General features: G+C 39.7%; 1 long non-coding RNA gene across 1 annotated transcript; it reads right to left on the bottom strand.

The window, feature by feature from the left end:
- Positions 1 to 244: 244 nt before the first annotated feature.
- LOC146916074 (uncharacterized) lies at positions 245 to 27356 on the bottom strand. The gene is made up of 2 exons (XR_015014864.1): positions 27113 to 27356; positions 245 to 433 (listed from the first exon to the last, which is right to left on the bottom strand). It is a non-coding gene; the product is annotated as an uncharacterized LOC146916074 (long non-coding RNA).

The raw sequence follows: 27356 nt of genomic DNA, 5'->3' as shown, positions 1-27356 counted from the left end.
GGTCCTATTCAGCTCTCAGGCATCCATTCTAATCGTCGAATGCTAAATTGAGTTGATCAGGCTCAACTAACAACACCAACTAGAACATTCACCCGGAACCCAATGGTCCCACTACCTTTGTTGTAACTTAATGACCCAAGGCACGGTCTGAATCGACCTGCTCTGATACCAAATGTAACACCCATACTAGACGTATCTAGAATGTCTAGCACGTGCGTTAAGTTTGGTATTGGATACATTAAAATTTTACAACAAAACAACTACGAATGAATATATATACAACCAAATGCGTTCGTACATAATAATACAACTCAACTTTTCTAAAGATATTATGAATGCATCCTTGATTATCCATCTCATCCTGCAGCGGGTACGAACGAACACTTGTCGTAACATCCATTCAGCTACTAGCTTGCTAATCCAACCTGTTTATCTGAAACAAATAAGGATTGGGATGAGACATAATGTCTCAGTGAGTTCCCCTAAATCCTAGGCTATAGGCAACCTCAGGGGAAACCTACGGTCACCACGTGTCTAAAATACAACCTGACGGTTGATTATACGTGTGTGGGGACTTGCATACTTAGACGGTCGTGCATACTAGGGCCGTCATAGTATTATCTAACTGTTATAGGCTTCACTTCCTATACGTGTCATGGCGGTCGAGGGGAAACTAAAACCGCATTGCCAAGAATACGCTCTACGCATTAAGGCCCAAGTCTAACATAATCATGACACGATTCTAACCCGGACGATTAGGGAAAACCTAATATCGTCAACGGTATATCTTTCTCTATACTTGCTCTATGCATAACTATGTTGTATCTAACAACATATTCCATCCTGCTATCATGCTAGTTTGACGATCTACGTCTATGTTCTACTATTCTTGACGATCTACGTCAAGGCTCTACTAATTCTTGACGACCTACGTCAAGGCTCTATGACATAACATAAATATATCTAACAAATATGCATAGTCAAGTTCATTCATAACGTTAGCGTTTAACAAACAAATATTATCTGAGTTCATTTTACGGAAAGCCCCGAGTGGAGTAACCCCGAGCGCAATCCCTATCTATCCGATGGAAACCTATCTAAGGTATAACCAACGGCACTCCTGCAGTGACGTGCGGGATCCTTACGGCTAACCCCGTTTCACCTAATGGAAACCTCTTGAACCAACCTAGTGTGGACACAAGAGACACGACCACTACATCTTGCTAAAGCTTCTAGGTGAAGAGATATCTAATCGCCTCACAGCTTCATTAAAATCTTGGTCTAAATATATGCATGAGTATTAAATCTCTACTAGTTATCTCTTTTACCTCGGATGTCTATGCGATCCGACTAGAGGTAAATTATGTGCTTGCTTAACTTACTACGTGAAGAGATATCTAATTAATTCACGTCTTGCCATACTCGTATGCCACTTCGCAACTAGTCAAGCATACTACTCATGCCTAACATTCTATTCTCTACTAACTATTCTAGTTCTTGACAAGCTATGTCAAGGCTCTACTTTCATCCCATGCCTAGTTCTTTGCTACCCGAATAATTCGGCTAAAACTCTCTTGAGCCATCCTTGTAATACTGTTTTATCTTGGTTTTCGGGTGTCAAACATTGATTACGTTTGAACCTTTTTAACCGGTGATATCTCATTTTTTCTTGGGAAGGGAAAAAATAAGCAAAACCCTTGAGAATCGAGGTCCGGGAGTTGTTTTCGCTACGGGAAGGAGTTAGGTACCCATAACGACTATAGTATCCTATAGGAACCGTCTTTATTTTCTACGCGCGCGCTTTATTTTTAAATGCTATTTGAAAGTGATATTTACACCTAAGAGTTTACTAAGTGAAGAATTGGAGGGAGAAGAAAGCGTTTGAATTTTTGTTTTATTTGAATTGAAGGAATTTTGTTCCTTGCCTACGTACCCGTTTAAGGGATCAAATCCATCGTAGTTCTCTTCCAAAAATGTTTTTTTTTTTGTTGGTTGATTTTAAGTTTGAAAATTGGAGTTTGAAGAATGAGAGAGAGGCCTTAAAGGCATGAGAATTTAAGAAAAGGTGAGGTGTGATTAGTTATTTTGGAAAAAAGTCAAGTATGATTAAGATTCATTAGGATTTTGATTAAGAAAAAGAAAAGGAAAATTCAATGGGATTTTGATCCCAAGGTTTGTTTTGAAAATGATTTGAGTGAAGTTTGTTCAAGTTTTTTGGAAAGTTGATTTTTCTAAGTATAAAGCCTAAACATTCATCTAAACATACAATCCTAAACATACATCTAAACATGCATATTCTAGCTACATACCTAAAGTGGTGTGTGTGCATGTGTCGGTGCATGTGTCGGTGTACATTATTAGAGTCCATTGTCCTTATTACATCATGCCCTAATTACATTCTATGGTCTTGCAAGAAAAGTAAATGACATGAAAGTAAAGTACAAGGAAAAATCCTAAGCATTACATTCTAATTTTTGGTGAATTTTAAAGTGCAAGAAATAAGATGGATATGGAATGAAGTGGGGATGCTTATGAAAAGTATGAGACATGAAATGAAATGGTTAGTAACACATGGTAATATCAAAAGAAATAAAGCAAGAAAAACACTATAGCACAAAGCATAGAAAATCACCCAAAAAAAAGGCAAAATGAGTGCAAAACATGACTAAAATGCTCATAAAATGCAAGACCCATGTGACCTATAATTCTCACATTCCAACACATTTTTAATGGGTTTAGAATTAGGCTTTAGAATGGGAATTAAGACAACATGATTAACTTGACATTTTTTAAAGCAAACTCAAGCATATTTGCATTATTTATTTACACAAGTAACTTGTAAGCTAAGTAACTAATCAAGATTCACACTCATGCAGCAATATCAAACACAAACAGTAACTAAAACTTCATAAAATCAAGTGGTATAGGTCACAAGCATTCATCAGGAAATTGGAATCGGAATCAAGCAAATTTTCATCAATTTTTAACACAAAACATCACAAAATAGCAAGAAAATTAACACATTATTTTTTATCAATTTTAATATGCAAAAATTATCACAACACACTACAAAATTATCAAGAAAGGTATATGAATTTTAGTAGAATTTTTTAAAAGATTTTTAGACCCAAAACATATAAACTTCACAATTTTTAACAAAAAAAATGGTAAACATTTTACAAGAAAATACTACATATTTTTAAATCAACATTTAACACATAACAGTTGGGAGGCTTGCCTGGTCTGGTGACGCAGTGTCCCTTAGCAAGTAAAGTTGGGAGCAGCTCAGCATACCGCATAGGTATTGGTGGAAAAGACGGTCTGGGTCGGGGACCCTGTTGTTGCTGTTGTTGTTGTTGAGCGGGAGGTTGATGTTGTACTTGCTGAGCAATGGCATTGACGGGCACTGGTGGTTGACCCGGTGGCAGAGGATATTGCTGATAGAATGGCGGAAAGAAAGGATGCTGAGAGTACTGCATGTATTGGTATGGCAGAGGTAATTGTGTAGCAGCTGCAGATGGGTTACCAGATACCGTCCCTACTTCGGATTCTTTCCTCTTATGGTGGCCATTACCGTACTTCTTTGGTGCACTGGCTGAATATTCACCCTTTTCAAGAACAATGATACCCTCTCTGACAGCCTCCTCTAGACGAGTCCCCATAGTAACCATGTCGGAGAAGTTGTTTGGAGCAGATACTATCATTCTTTCTTTATATTCTTTCTTCAGAGTCTTCAGGAATGTCTGTGTTAATTCTTCCTCATCAAGCCGAGGAGAAACACGGGCAGCTGCCCCTCTCCATCTCTGGGCATACTCACGGAAGGTTTCATCTAACTTCTGAGACAAGGACTTAAGAGAGTCCCTATTTGGCTTCAGACGAGTATTGAACTCATAATGACTTTCAAAGGCAGCAGCAAGATCTTCGAAAGTATGGATATTATCTTTGCTCAAACCAGTGTACCAATCTGCCGCATCTTCTGCTAGACTGTCTTGGAAGCAGTGTATCATCAATGCATCATTATCTGCATAGTTGGCCATCTTTCGGACGTACCGAATGACATGGTTATGTGGACAGGAAGATCCGTTGTATTTGTCAAAGTCTGGCACTTTGAACTTCTTAGGGACCTCAAATCGGGATACCAGACATAGATCACGAGCCTTAGCAGAGACGTTGTTCCCACGGATAGCCTTGACCTCACGGAGTTCTCCAGCCAACTCCCTTAACTGTCTTTTCATAGCTTCCATTGCGGGATCTTGTCCACGCGGAGTATCGACATCAATCACCTGTTACACAGTGTGTACAATAGGGTCGGTAACAACAGTAGTTACTTGAGGCATAGCAGTGGATACAGGAATCTGTCCTTGACCAGCAAAACCAGAGACACCAGCAGCAGTATTAGGAGAATAGTAAGCGGAGAGCCCATAAGGACGCCCATTGGGCATAACAAACCGAGCATCGGTAGCCACAGTAGACAGTGGGATAGATGGAATTGTTTCAGTGGAAACTGGAATAGATGTGGCTGGTTGTTCTTGTGCAGCCATCATGGTAGACATAGCGTCATGAGCCTTAGCCAAGTCTTCTTTCATAGCAGCCAATTCGGCACGGAGCTGAGCATTTTCTTCTTCAAAGTTAGCCATAATCCTTCTCTTGTGAAATCTTGTTTGATGAACTCTATCTGGTTGGTAAACCTTGCGAACACGAGCCACTTTTCAGACTGCGGCGGACAAAACCAGGAGGCAATGAGCACGAGAGAAGTCTTTTGTGACCAATGAATGCATATGATGCATGAAATGTATAAATGCATATGCAAAAAGACTCTTTTTTGTGTTATCGAAGGGTTTTCAGACAAATTAGAACTTGTAAACATTACTAACAACAATTAACATAAACGGGAAACAAACAACCAACATATAGTTTTACAAGACGATTCCCTTTGAAATGCTAAGCCAAGGGATAGACTTTGAAATGTAAAGCAGTAATGACAAATGGAAATAACGGCAGGGAATGAAAATCCTCAAGCATAGGAAGTGGAAGCATCGTCCTCAGACTCAGACTCATAGCTGCAGTATCGGGCATAGAAGTCACGGGCACCCCTGGCCCTCTTAGAGTCTCTCATAAGCAGCCTATCTTTCTCTTCAATCTCTCTCTTAGCCTTGGCTAACTCTTTCTTCAGTGTCAAGACCTCATGAGTCTTCTGCTCATCCTTTCCATCCAAAGTCATGATCAAGTTCTCAGCCTCATAATATCTAGTCTTCCACTGATGCTTCTCCCGACTCTCCATAGCTAGATGCTCTTGATACATCTCCTGAGTAGGTGGTAGTAGAGGCAAAGGCATGGTAGGAATAGATGCAGACACATATCTCATAGAGGGGTAAGGCATACCAATCTCCACTGCTTGGTTTATCACCCACTGTGTATAGGCCTCATGAGCAATACCGGACCTTACACCCATGTGCTTTACCTCTTTCTTCCGAAGTTTGGACCAAGCTCCTATGAAATCCTTTCTTATTCCCGTGGGAGCATTGGAGTAGTGGAAGAAGTAAGGAGCTGTAGCAAGATTGATGGGCTTTTCTTTCATCGGGAAACCAAATTGTCGCAAGGCGAGCTCCGGGTTATAGTTGATTCCTCCCCGGGTACCAAGAAGAGGTACATTAAGAAACTTCCCACCGCCAAAGATGATTTCCTTAACCCTAGAAGCGGGAGTGAGCCAAACCACTTCATTAGGAGTGAGAGCCATAATCCTCTGTGAAATAGACCAATTTTCCAGATTGTCGTGGAAAGACTTCGGAAGGTGCGAAATAAACCACCTATAGAGGAGAGGCACACAACAAAGAATGTATCCACGACCCTTGCCGGATCGATCATGAATAGCATGGTATGTGTCAGCTAGCAAAGTAGGAACCGGATTCTTGGAGTGGAAGATCATAATAGCATTCATGTCTACGAAGTCGTCAAGATTTGGAAAGAGAATATGCCCATAGATGAGAAGTGCAAGAATAGCCTCAAGAGTGTCCTGACAAGTGGTATTGAGGTTGGCTTTCCCAAGAAGATACTCTGAAGTGAACCCTTGGATGCGTGCCTTAGTGACAAGATTCTTGGAGACATCGGTGGTCTTGAGATAGAGATCTTTAGCAATAACCAGTGGAGTAGGAGGATTCTCAAGTCCCGCAAAGGGTACCCCCTTAGTAATAGATAGACCCATCAGAGAAGAATAAGCCTCTAGAGTAGGCACCAACTGAAAGTCGGGAAAAGTAAAGCATCGATACTCCCGATCATAGAATTGCACTAGAGTGTGCACAAGCTTCTCATCCACATTAGTCTGGAGAATAGTAAGTAAAGCCCCGTAACGATGTCGGAAACCAGTCGGATCCTTAACCTTGAGTGCCAAATCTCTCAAACTAGCCAAATCCACTTCCTTGAACTTGTAGGACTTAGTCTTCCCCATTCCTACAATGTTTACAAATTCAACTTGTCTAAGCCCTTTGATAACAATGCATGGAAAAAGTTTATGCATGTATGCATGTATGCATGAATGCATGATTATGTTCAAGTTCGGAGAAAACATGGTGGGTTCGAAGTTCAAAGTCGAGGAGTCATGGGTGGACACAGTGTCCGGTGAATCTAGGGCTTTAGGAAATAGTAACCGGGTTCTAAAAAGGTTCCCAAGTTGCAACCTCTCCGACGTATATCATGGTGTCACGAGACAACACTCGCTCCATGATTATCCGTGGAAGGTCTAACTTGAGTGTAGTATCGCGTGACGACTAAAACTCGAGACAACACTCGGTTTAGCCTCCGCACTACATCCTAGAAAATGGCCATGGATGGGTTTGGTTATCTACGGTTCATAGCGTCATAGAACAATTAGAAGTAAAGTGCCTAAACGCGACAACACGCGCCGACAACATCACCCCTAAAATGCCTCAGCTATGTGGGATTGATCGCATAATCCAAAACACGAGGCAACCCCCGGAATGAATTGTCGATTATATCCCTCCTAAATCCTAAGTTCACTCAGCCCGGGTGCAGGACTTTTGATATTCTCACCCCACACGTTTGCAAGAATTTAAACATTTATTCACATAGGAAAGCAAGTAAAAGAAATAAGTAAAAAGAGCGCAAGCATGGAAATAAAGACTAGGCGTAACTCTTGAATCCCCCCAGCGGAGTCGCCAGCTGTTTTATCTTGGTTTTTGGGTGTCAAACATTGATTACGTTTGAACCTTTCTAACCGGTGATATCTCATTTTTTCTTGGGAAGGGAAAAAATAAGCAAAACCCTTGAGAATCGAGGTCCGGGAGTTGTTTTCGCTACGGGAAGGTGTTAGGCACCCATAACGACTGTAGTATCCTATAGGAACCGTCTTTATTTTCTACGCGCGCGCTTTATTTTTAAATGCTATTTGAAAGTGATATTTACACCTAAGAGTTTACTAAGTGAAGAATTGGAGGGAGAAGAAAGCGTTTGAATTTTTGTTTTATTTGAATTGAAGGAATTTTGTTCCTTGCCTACGTACCCGTTTAAGGGATCAAATCCATCGTAGTTCTCTTCCAAAAATGTTTTTTTTTTTGTTGGTTGATTTTAAGTTTGAAAATTGGAGTTTGAAGAATGAGAGAGAGGCCTTAAAGGCATGAGAATTTAAGAAAAGGTGAGGTGTGATTAGTTATTTTGGAAAAAAGTCAAGTATGATTAAGATTCATTAGGATTTTGATTAAGAAAAAGAAAAGGAAAATTCAATGGGATTTTGATCCCAAGGTTTGTTTTGAAAATGATTTGAGTGAAGTTTGTTCAAGTTTTTTGGAAAGTTGATTTTTCTAAGTATAAAGCCTAAACATTCATCTAAACATACAATCCTAAACATACATCTAAACATGCATATTCTAGCTACATACCTAAAGTGGTGTGTGTGCATGTGTCGGTGCTTGTGTCGATGTACATTATTAGAGTCCATTGTCCTTATTACATCATGCCCTAATTACATTCTATGGTCTTGCAAGAAAAGTAAATGACATGAAAGTAAAGTACAAAGAAAAATCCTAAGCATTACATTCTAATTTTTGGTGAATTTTAAAGTGCAAGAAATAAGATGGATATGGAATGAAGTGGGGATGCTTATGAAAAGTATGAGACATGAAATGAAATGGTTAGTAACACATGGTAATATCAAAAGAAATAAAGCAAGAAAAACACTATAGCACAAAGCATAGAAAATCACCCAAAATAAAGGCAAAATGAGTGCAAAACATGACTAAAATGCTCATAAAATGCAAGACCCATGTGACCTATAATTCTCACATTCCAACACATTTTTAATGGGTTTAGAATTAGGCTTTAGAATGGGAATTAAGACAACATGATTAACTTGACATTTTTTAAAGCAAACTTAAGCATATTTGCATTATTTATTTACACAAGTAACTTGTAAGCTAAGTAACTAATCAAGATTCACACTCATGCAGCAATATCAAACACAAACAGTAACTAAAACTTCATAAAATCAAGTGGTATAGGTCACAAGCATTCATCAGGAAATTGGAATCGGAATCAAGCAAATTTTCATCAATTTTTAACACAAAACATCACAAAATAGCAAGAAAATTAACACATTATTTTTTATCAATTTTAATATGCAAAAAATATCACAACACACTACAAAATTATCAAGAAAGGTATATGAATTTTTGTAGAATTTTTTAAAAGATTTTTAGACCCAAAACATATAAACTTCACAATTTTTAACAAAAAAATGGTAAACATTTTACAAGAAAATACTACATATTTTTAAATCAACATTTAACATATAACAACACCACAAAAATGTCAAGAAAACAACCAAGAACACATAGAAAATTTTTAGGATTTTTTGTGAACAAATTTGGACAGGCAAGGGTGTATATAGCAATTTTCAGCAAGTATATGCAAGAAAGGGGAGGGGGCGCATAGCAAAAATGGAAAATTGGGCCTAAAAGGTGGGTCAGGGCTTGGAGCGGGTCGAACCATGGGTTGAACCGGTTCAATGGCCTATATAAGGCCATGAACCGGTTCTTGGCTCATTTTCCACATCTCTCTCTCTCTCTTAAAACGTTCCCCTTCTCTCTCTAGTTGCAGAGCCTCGCCGGAAGCTTCATCTTCTCCGGCGAGAAGTGCAGATTCCGACGAGTTTTGAAATGCTCCGATCTAGACTTTCTTTACATCTTTAAATAGCTATTTCTCTCCTCTTTTCAAATCCATAATCAATTTTCAAAGATAATGAATAGATCGGAGCAGATCTACACTTGAACTATTCGGTTCTTAGGTTTTCAAAAATTTTTCTGAATCTCTTGAAACGAAACCCTAATCTACCTTTTCTTCTTCGTTGATCATGGATTTGAACTCAATTTTCGCAAATAAACGATGAATCTTCACGAATTGCACTTTTAGGGTTTCGGTTGTGATATTTTTCGAATGTTTTCATGATTCTTGCTTCGATTCACCGTTTATTTACGTTATCAAATCTTCGATGATGATTTATAACAAAAAGACGAGAGGATTTGATGAGTTTACCTGGAGATTCTTCGTTCTTTCTTCTTCTCTTCTCTCTCTGTCTTCTTCTTGTGATCACTTTGTTGTTCGAATTGCAGGGAGAGGACACGATTCAGTGATGAAGTCTTCGTTGAAGATATCTGAGAATCGAAATGATTCTCAATTTAATTGGGAAATTGAAGCTGTTGATTCGTTTTCTGGTGAAATTTGTTGTTGAATGGTGTATTTGATGATGAATTTTGTACGAATTTGTGTTGGATTGTGTTGTTGAGAAACGGTTAGGGTTTGAAGATTGTTCAAACCTTCATCGTGTTCTTGTGAAATTTCTGGGTTTGATCCTTTTGATCTGGGAGAGAGAAAATGTGATTGTGTTTGTTGAGTTGGCCGAAATTGAATGGTGATCTGACACATGGGATGAGTTGGCTGGTATTTATAGGCCAGCTTGTGACTTGTGATCCAATAAGCTTCTGACACCTGTGCTGGACTGATGACTTGGACATGGACCTTTCTGCAATTTTAAAAACTAAAGGACCAATCTGTAAATTAAAAAAAGACTAATCTGCAATTAAAAAAATAAAATAAAATTTCGAAATACTAAAAAGAGGACTTAAAAATAAAATTTGAATAAAAAAAAAGACTTGGACACAATTTTGGGAGTTTTGAGGACTTAAAAGAAAACTAAAAATAAAATTGGAATTAAAAAATGGCAATTTGGAATAAAGTGGAACGATTAAAATTGACAAAATGGACTAAAATGAACCAATTACCTAAATGAGGTACTTTAAAGTAACCTCTCTCTGCCAAAATTTCGTGTGAAATGACCAAAATGCCCCTAGGGCTAAAACACCTAAAAATGACTCGGATGCAATTTTAAAATGGATTTTTTAACAAGAAATTAAAGCAAGAGCTTATACAAACAAAATTGAAAGACTCAGAGACAATTTTAAGAGTTTAAACAGAGTTTTGACACATGAAAAGACTAAAATGCCCCTAGGGGCAAAACTGACTCAAAATGACTTCAAATGCAATTTTCGAAATGGATTTTGACATAGAATTGAAATGAAGACTTATTCAAACTACTTGAAAGGACTCACACAATTTTTAAAAGACTGGAAGAAATTTTAACACAGGAAATGACTAAAATGCCCTTTTATGTGAATTTTGCAAGTAACATTGAAATAAAATGCAGAGAAAGATGTAATTGACCAGAGACAGTTCAAATGACTTGAAATGCAAGAAAAGAAATGAGTTAGTATTTTTAGGTCCAAAATTAGGGTGTAACAGCTGCCCCTATTTAAGTTTCTTTGTCCGGAGAGTCAAGAGACGGAGTCTTAGAGTTGACAGGACGAAGACACTTAAATATTAACATTTGCCTTGCTTTTGGACATAAAAATACGTTTTCAGACTTTCAAACACATGAATGCCATACCATACTTTGATTATGAACGCAAGACAAACAACTGGAGTCTATAGAGCCTGTCATGTCACTGGGGATTCAGGTGGACATTGACTGGGTAGACAAACCAGGGGATAGAAAATAGGGTACAAGCTATTCTTTGGATCGAACTAGCCACTTGACCAAGGGATACAAAACAAGAGATAGGTGCAAGCTGTTCTTGGGATCGAACTTGGCACCTGACCGGAAACATAGACATATAGGCATATACAAGCTGTTCTTTGGATCGAACCTGACGCTTGATTGAAGATACAAACAGATAGACAGGTACAAACTGTTCTTTGGATCGAACTGGCTGTTTGGCTGGAGATATAGACAGAAGGGTAGATACAAACTGTTCTTTGGATCGAACCTGCTGTTGGATTATCACCACATCTTGTGGGTAGGTGCAAACTGTTCTTTAGATCGAACTTGTCGTTTGACCGATAACAAAGCATAGGCAGGGTACAAACTGTTCTTCGGATCTAACTTGTCGTTTGTCCGGAAGTATAGGTATATAAGTGGGTACAAGTTGTTCTTTGGATCGAACTAGTCACTTGACCGATAACAAGACATGTTGGGAGTCTGATTTGACAGGATACCTATTGAGGGTAAATTGTCATTGACTTGATTTGAAGGTAGACATGACCATTTTTGTTGGCCCAAGAGTAAATTGAGGGTGAATTAACATTGATTTGAATTGAATTGGAAGTTTGAGATTGAAAGAGAGATTGAGAATTGAGATTGAGCAGAGACATAGACATAGACATTGGATTGGAGAGTTGAAATTGACATTGAGATTGGATTGGAATTGAATTGAAAACTGAAATTGACATTGACATTGAGATTGGATTGAAATTGGAGATCAAGTTGAAATTGAAATTGAGATTGCTTCGAATTGAGATTGAATTGAATTGAAATTGAGATTGCCTCGAATTAGGATTGGATTGAATTTGAAATTGGAATTTGAGAGTTGAGATTGTATCGAATTTGACAGTTGAATTTGAATTTGACAGTTGGAATTGAAATTGAAATTGAAATTGAGTTTGACAGTTGCAATTTGGATTGAGTTGAAATTGGGAACTGAGTTGGATTGAAAGTTGAAATTGGAAATGCGCATGTGTGTATGGTATAGCAAGATTATTAAATGTATGAGCACGTAAAATGCATGATTATGCATGTATGAATGCTTGAAATGCATGATTGGTTTGTAACTTGACAGAGAAGTTTCACAGAAATAGACAAAACATTGGAAGATTGGGCACGTAATGGCTCGTGCTGCAACATATTCACAGGGGAAAACCTCTTTGGAGAGACCGTCGTTGAAAGACGTATCAAAACCATGGCTGAGGGCAATAAAACTTGTAAAGGAAGGACCCTTGGAAGATTCTTGGATACAGGTCGCCGTTGCTTAGGCGTGTCAGTGCTGGGAAAACGTTGGATGTTCACATCTGTGGTCAATGCTTTTCAACATTTTTATTCTTTCATTTTTCATTTTTCAATCCCATTTTTGCCTGAATCGCCCTTTCGGGTTTTCGATTCACCGGGGAATAAAAGTTCTTTTCATTGCCCCATTTTTGCCTGAATTGCCTTCATAGGTTGTCAATCAGCGGGGTGCTCATTTTTGCCTAAGCCGCCCTTTCGGGTTTTCAACTTAGCGAGCTTTTCATTTGCATTTTTTCAATTTTTCATTTTCATTCTGTTTTTTCATTCTTGCCATTGACCACAGATCATCCTGAGGAGTAACCTGCTTGTAACACGTATTGAAATTGACATTGACATTCATTTATTCATGCATGTTTCATTGAAATGTACCCTATTGCTCAGGTTTGCTTTCAAAATAGACAGGAAAAGATGTTTCAATTTTCAAAAATGTTCGTTTCAGACATTGGCACTATCAAAATGGAAAGAAAATATTTTGTATATAACATTGAAAGTAGAAAAAAAAATAGAATTTCAAACAAAAGCACAGGCTCAAATTGATGTAGAAGAGTGAGAGTCAGCCAAAGGCATGACTTCACGGATTTACAAAGCTTGGAAAATGGTAATTTTATTGGGTTGGTGATACATTGAACACGATGACCGCTACATTTCATAGAAATTTTGGATTCACAAGTACAGAAGCCTCTGATGAAGACGATCATTGACAGTTGCAGATGCCCCAAGGGGTGATGGTGATTTGCCAGATATAGTTACTTGTCTTTTATCAACCTCATTTTTGCATGGACCGCCCTTTCGGGTTTTCGGCTCATCGAGGCGCTCATTCTTGCCTGAGTTGCGTACAATCTCAGCGAGCTTCTTCATATTCATTTTTTTTTGTCCCTAACTTTTGCCTGGATCGCCCTTTCGGGTTTTCGATCCACCGGGAAGCGCATTTTTGCCTAGGCCGCCCTTTCGGGTTTTCGACCTACCACGCTGTTCTTTTCTTTCTAGACAAAGTATTTCTTGACTATATCGGCATTAACAGGATTTGGGAGTTCAACACCATCCATGTGTGTAAGAATCAAGGCACCACCAGAGAAAGCCTTCTTGACAACATAAGGACCTTCATAGTTAGGTATCCACTTGCCCCTTGGGTCTGGTTGCTGACTTATCCTTCTTTTCAATACAAGTTCGCCTTCCTTGAATTCTCGAGGTCTGACTTTCTTTTCAAAAGCATTCTTCATTCGCACTTGATACAACTGTCCATGAGCCATAGCATCCATACGTTTCTCTTCAATCAAATTCAACTGATCATACCGACTTTGACACCATTCAGCCTCAGTTAATTTTGCTTCCATGATCACTCGAAGAGATGGAATCTCCACTTCCAGAGGGAGAACTGCTTCCATACCATATACAAGAGAGAAAGGAGTTGCCCCGGTTGAACTGCGCACTGTAGTACGGTAACCATGCAAGGCGAGAGGTAGCATTTCATGCCAGTCTTTGTAAGTAGTGACCATCTTCTGAACAATTTTCTTGATGTTCTTGTTAGCGGCCTCGACTGCACCATTCATCTGAGGTCTATAAGGAGAAGAGTTGTGATGTTCAATTTTGAATTCTTCACATAAAGCTTGCATCATACTATTGTTCAGATTGGAACCATTGTCAGTGATGATCTTGTTGGGAACACCATATCGACAAATGATGTTATTCTTGATAAACTTGACAACCACTTGCTTGGTCACATTGGCATAGGAGGCAGCTTCAACCCATTTGGTGAAATAATCAATTGCCACTAGAATGAAACGATGTCCGTTGGAAGCTTTTGGTTCAATTCTTCCGATCATGTCAATGCCCCACATAGAGAAAGGCCATGGGGAAGAGATAACATTGAGGGCATGTGGAGGCACATGAATCTTGTCAGCATAAATTTGACATTTATGACATCTCTTAGCATGTTTGTGGCAATCACGCTCCATAGTTATCCAGTAATAGCCGGCTCTTAGCAGATTCCTTGACATGGTGTGACCCGAAGCATGGGTCCCAAAAGTGCCATCATGTACGTCATGCATCAATTTCTCAGCTTCTTGTTTGTCAACACACCTCAACAAGACCATGTCATAGTTCCTCTTGTATAGGATTTCTCCGTCCAGAAGGAATCTACTAGCCCATCTTCTTAAGGTCTTTTTATCCCTGTTGGAAGCACTAGGTGAATATTCACGATTCTGCAAGAATTGCTTGATGTTATAATACCAAGGCTTTCCGTTATTCACACCTTTATCAGCTTGATCTGGCATATTTTCAATAGTAAACACATGAGCGGGTCTATCAAGACGTTGTACTTTAATTACGGGCACATCATTCCAGTGATTGACACGAAACATGGAAGACAAAGTAGCAAGAGCGTCAGCCATCTGGTTTTCATCCCGGGGGATGTGGTGCAGCTCCACCTTGGTGAAGTATGTCAACAGGCGTCTTGCATAGTCACGGTATGGGATCATCTTCTCATGATGAGTCTCCCATTCACCCTTTATCTGATTAATAACAAGTGCAGAATCTCCATAGATGTCAAGGTGCTTAATTCTCAGATTCAGGGCTTTTTCAATACCCAAGATACATGCTTCATATTCAGCTATGTTGTTTGTGCATTCAAAAGTTATTCGCGCAGTGAAAGGAATGTGGTGCCCCTGTGGAGTTACAATGATGGCCCCAATTCCTTTACCATAAGCATTGACAACACCATCAAACACCAATCCCCACTTGCTATTGGGATCTGGCCCTTCATTGATCAGTGGCTCTTCACAGTCTTTCGCTTTCAGATACATAATCTCTTCATCAGGGAAATCAAACTTAATTGGCTGGTAATCATCAAGAGGTTGACAAGCAAGATGTTCAGCAAGGACACTTCCTTTGATTGCTTTCTGAGCTTTGTACACAATATCATATTCAGACAATAACATCTGCCAACGTGCAATCTTTCCAGTAACAGCAGGCTTTTCAAAGATGTACTTGATTGGATCCATTCGGGATATCAACCAAGTTGTATGATTCACCATGTAATGACGCAGGCGTTTGGCAGCCCAAGCTAAAGCACAACAAGTTTTTTCAAGCATTGTATACCGAGTCTCACAGTCGGTGAACTTCTTGCTCAGATAGTAGATAGCATGTTCTTTCTTTCCAGTCTCGTCTTGTTGACCGAGAACACAACCCACAGAATCATCTAACACTGACAAATACATAATCAAAGGCCTTCCTTCCACTGGCGGGACAAGGATAGGTGGCTCTAACAGGTATTCTTTAATGCTATCAAAAGCTTCCTGGCATTCATCATTCCATACAACAGGCTGATTCTTTCTGAGTAATTTGAAATTTGGTCCGCAGGTAGTAGTCATGTGAGATATGAATCTTGAAATGTAATTCAGACGTCCTAGGAAACCTCTGACTTGCTTTTTAGTTTGAGGGGCCGGCATCTCTCTGATGGCTCGGACTTTATCAGGGTCAACTTCAATGCCTCTTTGGCTGACAATGAAGCCTAGCAATTTTCCAGATCTTACACCGAATGTACACTTGTTAGGATTCAACCGCAGCTTGTACTTTCTCAGTCTTTCAAACATCTTTTTCAAATACACAACATGCTGCTCTTCATCACTTGACTTCACAATCATATCATTAACATATACTTCAATCTCTTTGTGAATCATATCATGAAACAGAGTTGTCATACCTCTTTCATAGGTAGCACCTGCATTTATCAAGCCAAACGACATTACTTTATAACAGAACGTTCCCCATGGAGTGATGAAGGACGTCTTTTCTCTATCTTCAGGTGACATTCGTATCTGGTTATAACAAACCATCCATAAAAGAGAACACTTTGGATTGAGCAGTGCTGTCAACAAGCACATCAATATGAGGCAGTGGAAAGTTATCTTTTGGACTGGCTTTGTTCAGATCTCTGTAATCAACACACATTCGAACTTTCCCATCTTTCTTTGGTACTGGTACAATGTTGGCAATCCACTCAGGGTATTCAGGTGTCATGAGGAAACCCGCATCAATTTGCTTTTGCACTTCAGCCTTGATCTTAAGAGCCATGTCTGGACGTGACCTTCGCAATTTCTGTTTGACAGGAGGACATTCAGGTCTTGTCGGTATCCGATGTTCAACAATCTTGGGATCTAGACCCGGCATATCTTCATAGGACCATGCAAAGACATCTGGATAATCATGGAGAAGCTGAATAATCTTCCTTTTCACTTCTGGCTCAAGTGCAGCACCAATCTTGATCTCTCGCTTGTTCTCTTCAGTACCCAAGTTGATAAGCTCAATCTCTTCCTGGTGAGGCTGAATGGCTCTTCTTTCTTGCTCAAGCAGTCGAGTGATCTCATACGGTATCTCTTCATCATCCTCCTCATCTTCAGCTTCATATACAGGGAATTCAAAATTTGGAGGAACCATAGGGTCACTGTGTTCAACGGGTTTATTGTGGTTCAATCTGCATAATATGATTGGGATGATTTTAGAAAAAAAATTTCATGCAGATTTTTGAAATTAATAAGAAAATACAGATGTTTTGGTTTTTTCTGGCATTACCATTATTTCCAAGAAAAAGGCACTAAAAAGTGAAAAAACAAAGAGTCGCGGAAAAGACGACAACTTTTATTGATAACGGCAATGCCGAAACAAACATGCCCTTACAATGATGTCACTTTCGCCTTGGGCAGAGCGAAAGGATTGTTATTTTGAAAACAAAGAAAAACATGAGCAACAAGACACATTACATGGAAGCATGCATGACTAAAGGAACATCAATGGCCTCCCAATTTCTCACAGTGCCTCCTGGTACAACAAATGTAGGCACGTAACTACTTTCAGCAGCATCTTCAGCAATAGCATTAATAAACCCAGCACTGTAGAAAGTTCCTGTTGAAACACCAGAGGTCGGGGAGAATCCAAGGCCCTCTTTACGCTTGTTTTCCAGGATCTGAATTACTCTGCCCCAGCCGGCAGCCTGCCTTTCTTGAACAGCCTTCTGGGCGTCTTTCAGTGAAGCCATAGCAGTACCCGCTCTTCGAGGCTCCGCGCCTTCAACAGTCAAGCCTTGAAATGATGTCCCTTCAGCGGACCCTGCTTCAACACAAGAGAAAGATGACACTTGGCTAACCAGATATGCTTCTTCACCATGCACAGTGACAATCTTACCATTCCTCATAAACTTGAGCTTTTGATGCAAAGTAGAAGTGACTGCCCCAGCGTCGTGAATCCACGGTCTTCCGAGGAGACAACTGTAAGAAGCATTGATATCCATTACCTGGAAGGTGATCTGGAATTTCTCAGGACCAATGGTGATTGGTAGGTCTACTTCCCCAAGAACATCTTTGCGAGATCCGTCAAAAGCCTTAACCAAATAGCTACATCCCCTCAGAGCAATTCCATGATGACTCAACTGTCTTAGCGTAGACTCAGGCATTACATTCAAGGATGATCCAGTGTCCACCAACACATTGGATATCATGTCGGACTTGCAGTGTACAGAGATATGTAGAGCCAAGTTGTGGTGTTTTCCTGCTTCGGGGAGTTCATCGTCACCAAATCCCAAGTTATTGCAAGCAGTGATGTTACCCACTATTCCATTAAACTGATCCACAGAGACTTCATGATCAACATAAGATTGTTCCAGTACCTTCATCAACACTTTCCTATAAGCTTCTGAGCTCATAAGCAGAGACAAGATGGATATCTTTGACGGAGTTTGCAGCAGCTGGTCAATAATTTTATAATCGCTCTTTTTAATAAGCCTCAGAATTTCATCTAGATTAGACTCGTCAATAGATTGGCCTGATGGGCCAGTGTTCTTGTCAATAGGAGGAGCAACTGGTGGAGTTATTGTGGCAATAGGTGTAACCACCTTCTTTTGGAACAAGGGTGGACGGACTTTTCCACTTCTCAGAGCTGTAATTTCACTAGCAACGTTATCAACTGTAGCTGGAGATACCAGGGGCACCTCCACTCCATTCTCAATCATGGTTGCATTGTACTTGTAAGGGATTGCCTTGGTAGAGGCATAAGATACTGGACCAGTAACCTGATCACTAAGGGCTCAACATTCCTCATCTGGGATGCACTTTCAACAGGAGAATCATGAAACACTGGCACAATCACACAAACATCACTGGCAATCAAGTGCTTGTCATCCATCAGGCTCTGGATATCATCTTGCACCACACAACAACCCATAGGGTTTTGAAGACATTCTGAACAAGAAGCATGATCATGATTGAACAAAGAAGCCTGGCAAAGTTTGACATGTAGCGGTACCAAGGGGGTCACAACATTACGGACATTCAATGTGGGATCCTCTTGAGGAACGGGGACTCTTTCAAAAGCTTCAATCATGTTAACAGCAGCATGGTTTGGAAGTGGGTTGTCAAGAACATGAGGAACACTATTTTCAAAAGTCAACCGTCCCTTTTCTATCAGGTCCTTCACAATATATTTCAGAGCATAGCAACCTTCGGTATCATGGCCTTGAGCTCCCTGATGGAATTCACATGTAAGATCCTGTCGGAACCTGGGAGGCAATGGATTAGGCGGAGGCTTGCCTGGTCTGGTGACGCAGTGTCCCTTAGCAAGTAAAGTTGGGAGCAGCTCAGCATACCGCATAGGTATTGGTGGAAAAGACGGTCTGGGTCGGGGACCCTGTTGTTGCTGTTGTTGTTGTTGAGCGGGAGGTTGATGTTGTACTTGCTGAGCAATGGCATTGACGGGCACTGGTGGTTGACCCGGTGGAAGAGGATATTGCTGATAGAATGGCGGAAAGAAAGGATGCTGAGAGTACTGCATGTATTGGCAGGGCAGAGGTAATTGTGTAGCAGCTGCAGATGGGTTACCAGATACCGTCCCTACTTCGGATTCTTTCCTCTTATGGTGGCCATTACCGTACTTCTTTGGTGCACTGGCTGAATTTCACCCTTTTCAAGAACAATGATACCCTCTCTGACAGCCTCCTCTAGACGAGTCCCCATAGTAACCATGTCAGAGAAGTTGTTTGGAGCAGATACTATCATTCTTTCTTTATATTCTTTCTTCAGAGTCTTCAGGAATGTCTGTGTTAATTCTTCCTCATCAAGCCGAGGAGAAACACGGGCAGCTGCCCCTCTCCATATCTGGGCATACTCACGGAAGGTTTCATCTAACTTCTGAGACAAGGACTTAAGAGAGTCCCTATTTGGCTTCAGACGAGTATTGAACTCATAATGACTTTCAAAGGCAGCAGCAAGATCTTCGAAAGTATGGATATTATCTTTGCTCAAACCAGTGTACCAATCTGCCGCATCTTCTGCTAGACTGTCTTGGAAGCAGTGTATCATCAGTGTATCATTATCTGCATAGTTGGCCATCTTTCGGACGTACCGAATGACATGGTTATGTGGACAGGAAGATCCGTTGTATTTGTCAAAGTCTGGCACTTTGAACTTCTTAGGGACCTCAAATCGGGATACCAGACATAGATCACGAGCCTTAGCAGAGACGTTGTTCCCACGGATAGCCTTGACCTCACGGAGTTCTCCAGCCAACTCCCTTAACTGTCTTTTCATAGCTTCCATTGCGGGATCTTGTCCACGCGGAGTATCGACATCAATCACCTGTTACACAGTGTGTACAATAGGGTCGGTAACAACAGTAGTTACTTGAGGCATAGCAGTGGATACAGGAATCTGTCCTTGACCAGCAAAACCAGCGACACCAGCAGCAGTATTAGGAGAATAGTAAGCGGAGAGCCCATAAGGACGCCCATTGGGCATAACAAACCGAGCATCGGTAGCCACAGTAGACAGTGGGATAGATGGAATTGTTTCAGTGGAAACTGGAATAGATGTGGCTGGTTGTTCTTGTGCAGCCATCATGGTAGACATAGCGTCATGAGCCTTAGCCAAGTCTTCTTTCATAGCAGCCAATTCGGCACGGAGCTGAGCATTTTCTTCTTCAAAGTTAGCCATAATCCTTCTCTTGTGAAATCTTGTTTGATGAACTCTATCTGGTTGGTAAACCTTGCGAACACGAGCCACTTTTCAGACTGCGGCGGACAAAACCAGGAGGCAATGAGCACGAGAGAAGTCTTTTGTGACCAATGAATGCATATGATGCATGAAATGTATAAATGCATATGCAAAAAGACTCTTTTTTTGTGTTATCGAAGGGTTTTCAGACAAATTAGAACTTGTAAACATTACTAACAACAATTAACATAAACGGGAAACAAACAACCAACATATAGTTTTACAAGACGATTCCCTTTGAAATGCTAAGCCAAGGGATAGACTTTGAAATGTAAAGCAGTAATGACAAATGGAAATAACGGCAGGGAATGAAAATCCTCAAGCATAGGAAGTGGAAGCATCGTCCTCAGACTCAGACTCATAGCTGCAGTATCGGGCATAGAAGTCACGGGCACCCCTGGCCCTCTTAGAGTCTCTCATAAGCAGCCTATCTTTCTCTTCAATCTCTCTCTTAGCCTTGGCTAACTCTTTCTTCAGTGTCAAGACCTCATGAGTCTTCTGCTCATCCTTTCCATCCAAAGTCATGATCAAGTTCTCAGCCTCATAATATCTAGTCTTCCACTGATGCTTCTCCCGACTCTCCATAGCTAGATGCTCTTGATACATCTCCTGAGTAGGTGGTAGTAGAGGCAAAGGCATGGTAGGAATAGATGCAGACACATATCTCATAGAGGGGTAAGGCATACCAATCTCCACTGCTTGGTTTTTCACCCACTGTGTATAGGCCTCATGAGCAATACCGGACCTTACACCCATGTGCTTTACCTCTTTCTTCCGAAGTTTGGACCAAGCTCCTATGAAATCCTCTCTTATTCCTGTGGGAGCATTGGAGTAGTGGAAGAAGTAAGGAGCTGTAGCAAGATTGATGGGCTTTTCTTTCATCGGGAAACCAAATTGTCGCAAGGCGAGCTCCGGGTTATAGTTGATTCCTCCCCGGGTACCAAGAAGAGGTACATTAAGAAACTTCCCACCGCCAAAGATGATTTCCTTAACCCTAGAAGCGGGAGTGAGCCAAACCACTTCATTAGGAGTGAGAGCCATAATCCTCTGTGAAATAGACCAATTTTCCGGATTGTCGTGGAAAGACTTCGGAAGGTGCGAAATAAACCACCTATAGAGGAGAGGCACACAACAAAGAATGTATCCACGACCCTTGCCGGATCGATCATGAATAGCATGGTATGTGTCAGCTAGCAAAGTAGGAACCGGATTCTTGGAGTGGAAGATCATAATAGCATTCATGTCTACGAAGTCGTCAAGATTTGGAAAGAGAATAAGCCCATAGATGAGAAGTGCAAGAATAGCCTCAAGAGTGTCCTGACAAGTGGTATTGAGGTTGGCTTTCCCAAGAAGATACTCTGAAGTGAACCCTTGGATGCGTGCCTTAGTGACAAGATTCTTGGAGACATCGGTGGTCTTGAGATAGAGATCTTTAGCAATAACCAGTGGAGTAGGAGGATTCTCAAGTCCCGCAAAGGGTACCCCCTTAGTAATAGATAGACCCATCAGAGAAGAATAAGCCTCTAGAGTAGGCACCAACTGAAAGTCGGGAAAAGTAAAGCATCGATACTCCCGATCATAGAATTGCACTAGAGTGTGCACAAGCTTCTCATCCACATTAGTCTGGAGAATAGTAAGTAAAGCCCCGTAACGATGTCGGAAACCAGTCGGATCCTTAACCTTGAGTGCCAAATCTCTCAAACTAGCCAAATCCACTTCCTTGAACTTGTAGGACTTAGTCTTCCCCATTCCTACATTGTTTACAAATTCAACTTGTCTAAGCCCCTTGATAACAATGCATGGAAAAAGTTTATGCATGTATGCATGTATGCATGAATGCATGATTATGTTCAAGTTCGGAGAAAACATGGTGGGTTCGAAGTTCAAAGTCGAGGAGTCATGGGTGGACACGGTGTCCGGTGAATCTAGGGCTTTAGGAAATAGTAACCGGGTTCTAAAAAGGTTCCCAAGTTGCAACCTCTCCGACGTATATCATGGTGTCACGAGACAACACTCGCTCCATGATTATCCGTGGAAGGTCTAACTTGAGTGTAGTATCGCGTGACGACTAAAACTCGAGACAACACTCGGTTTAGCCTCCGCACTACATCCTAGAAAATGGCCATGGATGGGTTTGGTTATCTACGGTTCATAGCGTCATAGAACAATTAGAAGTAAAGTGCCTAAACGCGACAACACGCGCCGACAACATCACCCCTAAAATGCCTCAGCTATGTGGGATTGATCGCATAATCCAAAACACGAGGCAACCCCCGGAATGAATTGTCGATTATATCCCTCCTAAATCCTAAGTTCACTCAGCCCGGGTGCAGGACTTTTGATATTCTCACCCCACACGTTTGCAAGAATTTAAACATTTATTCACATAGGAAAGCAAGTAAAAGAAATAAGTAAAAAGAGCGCAAGCATGGAAATAAAGACTAGGCGTAACTCTTGAATCCCCCCAGCGGAGTCGCCAGCTGTTTTATCTTGGTTTTTGGGTGTCAAACATTGATTACGTTTGAACCTTTTTAACCGGTGATATCTCATTTTTTCTTGGGAAGGGAAAAAATAAGCAAAACCCTTGAGAATCGAGGTCCGGGAGTTGTTTTCGCTACGGGAAGGTGTTAGGCACCCATAACGACTATAGTATCCTATAGGAACCGTCTTTATATTCTACGCGCGCGCTTTATTTTTAAATGCTATTTGAAAGTGATATTTACACCTAAGAGTTTACTAAGTGAAGAATTGGAGGGAGAAGAAAGCGTTTGAATTTTTGTTTTATTTGAATTGAAGGAATTTTGTTCCTTGCCTACGTACCCGTTTAAGGGATCAAATCCATCGTAGTTCTCTTCCAAAAATGTTTTTTTTTTGTTGGTTGATTTTAAGTTTGAAAATTGGAGTTTGAAGAATGAGAGAGAGGCCTTAAAGGCATGAGAATTTAAGAAAAGGTGAGGTGTGATTAGTTATTTTGGAAAAAAGTCAAGTATGATTAAGATTCATTAGGATTTTGATTAAGAAAAAGAAAAGGAAAATTCAATGGGATTTTGATCCCAAGGTTTGTTTTGAAAATGATTTGAGTGAAGTTTGTTCAAGTTTTTTGGAAAGTTGATTTTTCTAAGTATAAAGCCTAAACATTCATCTAAACATACAATCCTAAACATACATCTAAACATGCATATTCTAGCTACATACCTAAAGTGGTGTGTGTGCATGTGTCGGTGCTTGTGTCGGTGTACATTATTAGAGTCCATTGTCCTTATTACATCATGCCCTAATTACATTCTATGGTCTTGCAAGAAAAGTAAATGACATGAAAGTAAAGTACAAAGAAAAATCCTAAGCATTACATTCTAATTTTTGGTGAATTTTAAAGTGCAAGAAATAAGATGGATATGGAATGAAGTGGGGATGCTTATGAAAAGTATGAGACATGAAATGAAATGGTTAGTAACACATGGTAATATCAAAAGAAATAAAGCAAGAAAAACACTATAGCACAAAGCATAGAAAATCACCCAAAATAAAGGCAAAATGAGTGCAAAACATGACTAAAATGCTCATAAAATGCAAGACCCATGTGACCTATAATTCTCACATTCCAACACATTTTTAATGGGTTTAGAATTAGGCTTTAGAATGGGAATTAAGACAACATGATTAACTTGACATTTTTTAAAGCAAACTTAAGCATATTTGCATTATTTATTTACACAAGTAACTTGTAAGCTAAGTAACTAATCAAGATTCACACTCATGCAGCAATATCAAACACAAACAGTAACTAAAACTTCATAAAATCAAGTGGTATAGGTCACAAGCATTCATCAGGAAATTGGAATCGGAATCAAGCAAATTTTCATCAATTTTTAACACAAAACATCACAAAATAGCAAGAAAATTAACACATTATTTTTTATCAATTTTAATATGCAAAAATTATCACAACACACTACAAAATTATCAAGAAAGGTATATGAATTTTTGTAGAATTTTTTAAAAGATTTTTAGACCCAAAACATATAAACTTCACAATTTTTAACAAAAAAATGGTAAACATTTTACAAGAAAATACTACATATTTTTAAATCAACATTTAACACATAACAACACCACAAAAATGTCAAGAAAACAACCAAGAACACATAGAAAATTTTTAGGATTTTTTGTGAACAAATTTGGACAGGCAGGGGTGTATATAGCAATTTTCAGCAAGTATATGCAAGAAAGGGGAGGGGGTGCATAGCAAAAATGGAAAATTGGGCCTAAAAGGTGGGTCAGGGCTTGGAGCGGGTCGAACCATGGGTTGAACCGGTTCAATGGCCTATATAAGGCCATGAACCGGTTCTTGGCTCATTTTCCACATCTCTCTCTCTCTCTCTTAAAACGTTCCCCTTCTCTCTCTAGTTGCAGAGCCTCGCCGGAAGCTTCATCTTCTCCGGCGAGAAGTGCAGATTCCGACGAGTTTTGAAATGCTCCGATCTAGACTTTCTTTACATCTTTAAACAGCTATTTCTCTCCTCTTTTCAAATCCATAATCAATTTTCAAAGATAATGAATAGATCGGAGCAGATCTACACTTGAACTATTCGGTTCTTAGGTTTTCAAAAATTTTTTCTGACTCTCTTGAAACGAAACCCTAATCTACCTTTTCTTCTTCGTTGATCATGGATTTGAACTCAATTTTCGCAAATAAACGATGAATCTTCACGAATTGCACTTTTAGGGTTTCGGTTGTGATATTTTTCGAATGTTTTCATGATTCTTGCTTCGATTCACCGTTTATTTACGTTATCAAATCTTCGATGATGATTTATAACAAAAAGACGAGAGGATTTGATGAGTTTACCTGGAGATTCTTCGTTCTTTCTTCTTCTCTTCTCTCTCTGTCTTCTTCTTGTGATCACTTTGTTGTTCGAATTGCAGGGAGAGGACACGATTCAGTGATGAAGTCTTCGTTGAAGATATCTGAGAATCGAAATGATTCTCAATTTAATTGGGAAATTGAAACTGTTGATTCGTTTTCTGGTGAAATTTGTCGTTGAATGGTGTATTTGATGATGAATTTTGTACGAATTTGTGTTGGATTGTGTTGTTGAGAAACGGTTAGGGTTTGAAGATTGTTCAAACCTTCATCGTGTTCTTGTGAAATTTCTGGGTTTGATCCTTTTGATCTGGGAGAGAGAAAATGTGATTGTGTTTGTTGAGTTGGCCGAAATTGAATGGTGATCTGACACATGGGATGAGTTGGCTGGTATTTATAGGCCAGCTTGTGACTTGTGATCCAATAAGCTTCTGACACCTGTGCTGGACTGATGACTTGGACATTGACCTTTCTGCAATTTTAAAAACTAAAGGACCAATCTGTAAATTAAAAAAAGACTAATCTGCAATTAAAAAAATAAAATAAAATTTCGAAATACTAAAAAGAGGACTTAAAAATAAAATTTGAATCAAAAAAAAAGACTTGGACACAATTTTGGGAGTTTTGAGGACTTAAAAGAAAACTAAAAATAAAATTGGAATAAAAAATGGCAATTTGACTAAACGTAAAGTGGAACGATTAAAATTGACAAAATGGACTAAAATGAACCAATTACCTAAATGAGGTACTCTAAAACACCTAAAAATGACTCGGATGCAATTTTAAAATGGATTTTTTAACAAGAAATTAAAGCAAGAGCTTATACAAACAAAATTGAAACACTCAGAGACAATTTTAAGAGTTTAAACAGAGTTTTGACACATGAAAAGACTAAAATGCCCCTAGGGGCAAAACTGACTCAAAATGACTTCAAATGCAATTTTCGAAATGGATTTTGACATAGAATTGAAATGAAGACTTATTCAAACTACTTGAAAGGACTCACACAATTTTTAAAAGACTGGAAGAAATTTTAACACAGGAAATGACTAAAATGCCCTTTTATGTGAATTTTGCAAGTAACATTGAAATAAAATGCAGAGAAAGATGTAATTGACCAGAGACAGTTCAAATGACTTGAAATGCAAGAAAAGAAATGAGTTAGTATTTTTAGGTCCAAAATTAGGGTGTAACAAATACATGCTAAGATTGCCGTGATTAATGGTGCAAGGATCAATTGACGATGTGTGCAAATTTTCAATACTTTCTGAAGACCGAAAATGCCATAAACCCAAGTTACGAGCCGTTTATAAATTTCATGATTTGATAAAGCCAAGTTTGTACCAGTAGAAAGATAAGTAAAAACAGTACAAGAATACACCGAAACGATCGCTACAGACCCCCACGCGACTGCCCCCAAGCACCCGAGCGCAGAACAATGCGAACGTTGTCCCGTCTGGGGCGCCTGGCGCCAGAGGGAGGGCGCCTGGCGCTGGCTCCCTGACTTGTGGGCGCCTAGCGCCCTTGTACAGGCGCAGCGCTGCGAATTTTTGCGTTTTCGGTGCTTTCGGCTACGGGTTTTCGCCATTTTCGACCCAAAACTCGACCAATTGGACCCTGTAATGCACCAATACATCCAACAACATATATAGCTTCATTTAAACATATCTCATGGCAATTTTTAGCATGTAAACAACAAGAATTACCTTGGGGTTACTTAAATTTCATAAAAGCAAAACTAGCATAAAACATGATTTTTCTACAAGATTACACAAACCCAAAGGTGGGTATTCTATCTATGGAACTCACCTAGGTTGTTTCTTGTGTTTGCCTCAAGCTTCAAGCTTCTCAAAGTTAAAATCCTAACTTGAATCCAAGCTTCTACTCATTCCCTTTGTTGTTTCTTGCCCACAAGCTTCTTTGATTCATGCTTGCCTATCCCTTGATGATCTTGGAAGAGTTTGAGGGGCTAGAGAGGAGGAAAGGGGGCGGCCTCTAGAGAGAAGGAAGAGAGAATTCTTCACCAAAAAACCTAGAGAGAGAAGGAAGTTGG

This window comes from Medicago sativa, chromosome 6 (assembly GCF_051527215.1).
Source record: "Medicago sativa cultivar Bolivia chromosome 6, Bolivia_mono, whole genome shotgun sequence".
NCBI classification, from domain to species: domain Eukaryota; kingdom Viridiplantae; phylum Streptophyta; class Magnoliopsida; order Fabales; family Fabaceae; genus Medicago; species Medicago sativa.
The sequence above is the reverse complement of the archived record's forward strand: the minus strand, read 5'-3'. Positions and strand labels throughout refer to the sequence as shown.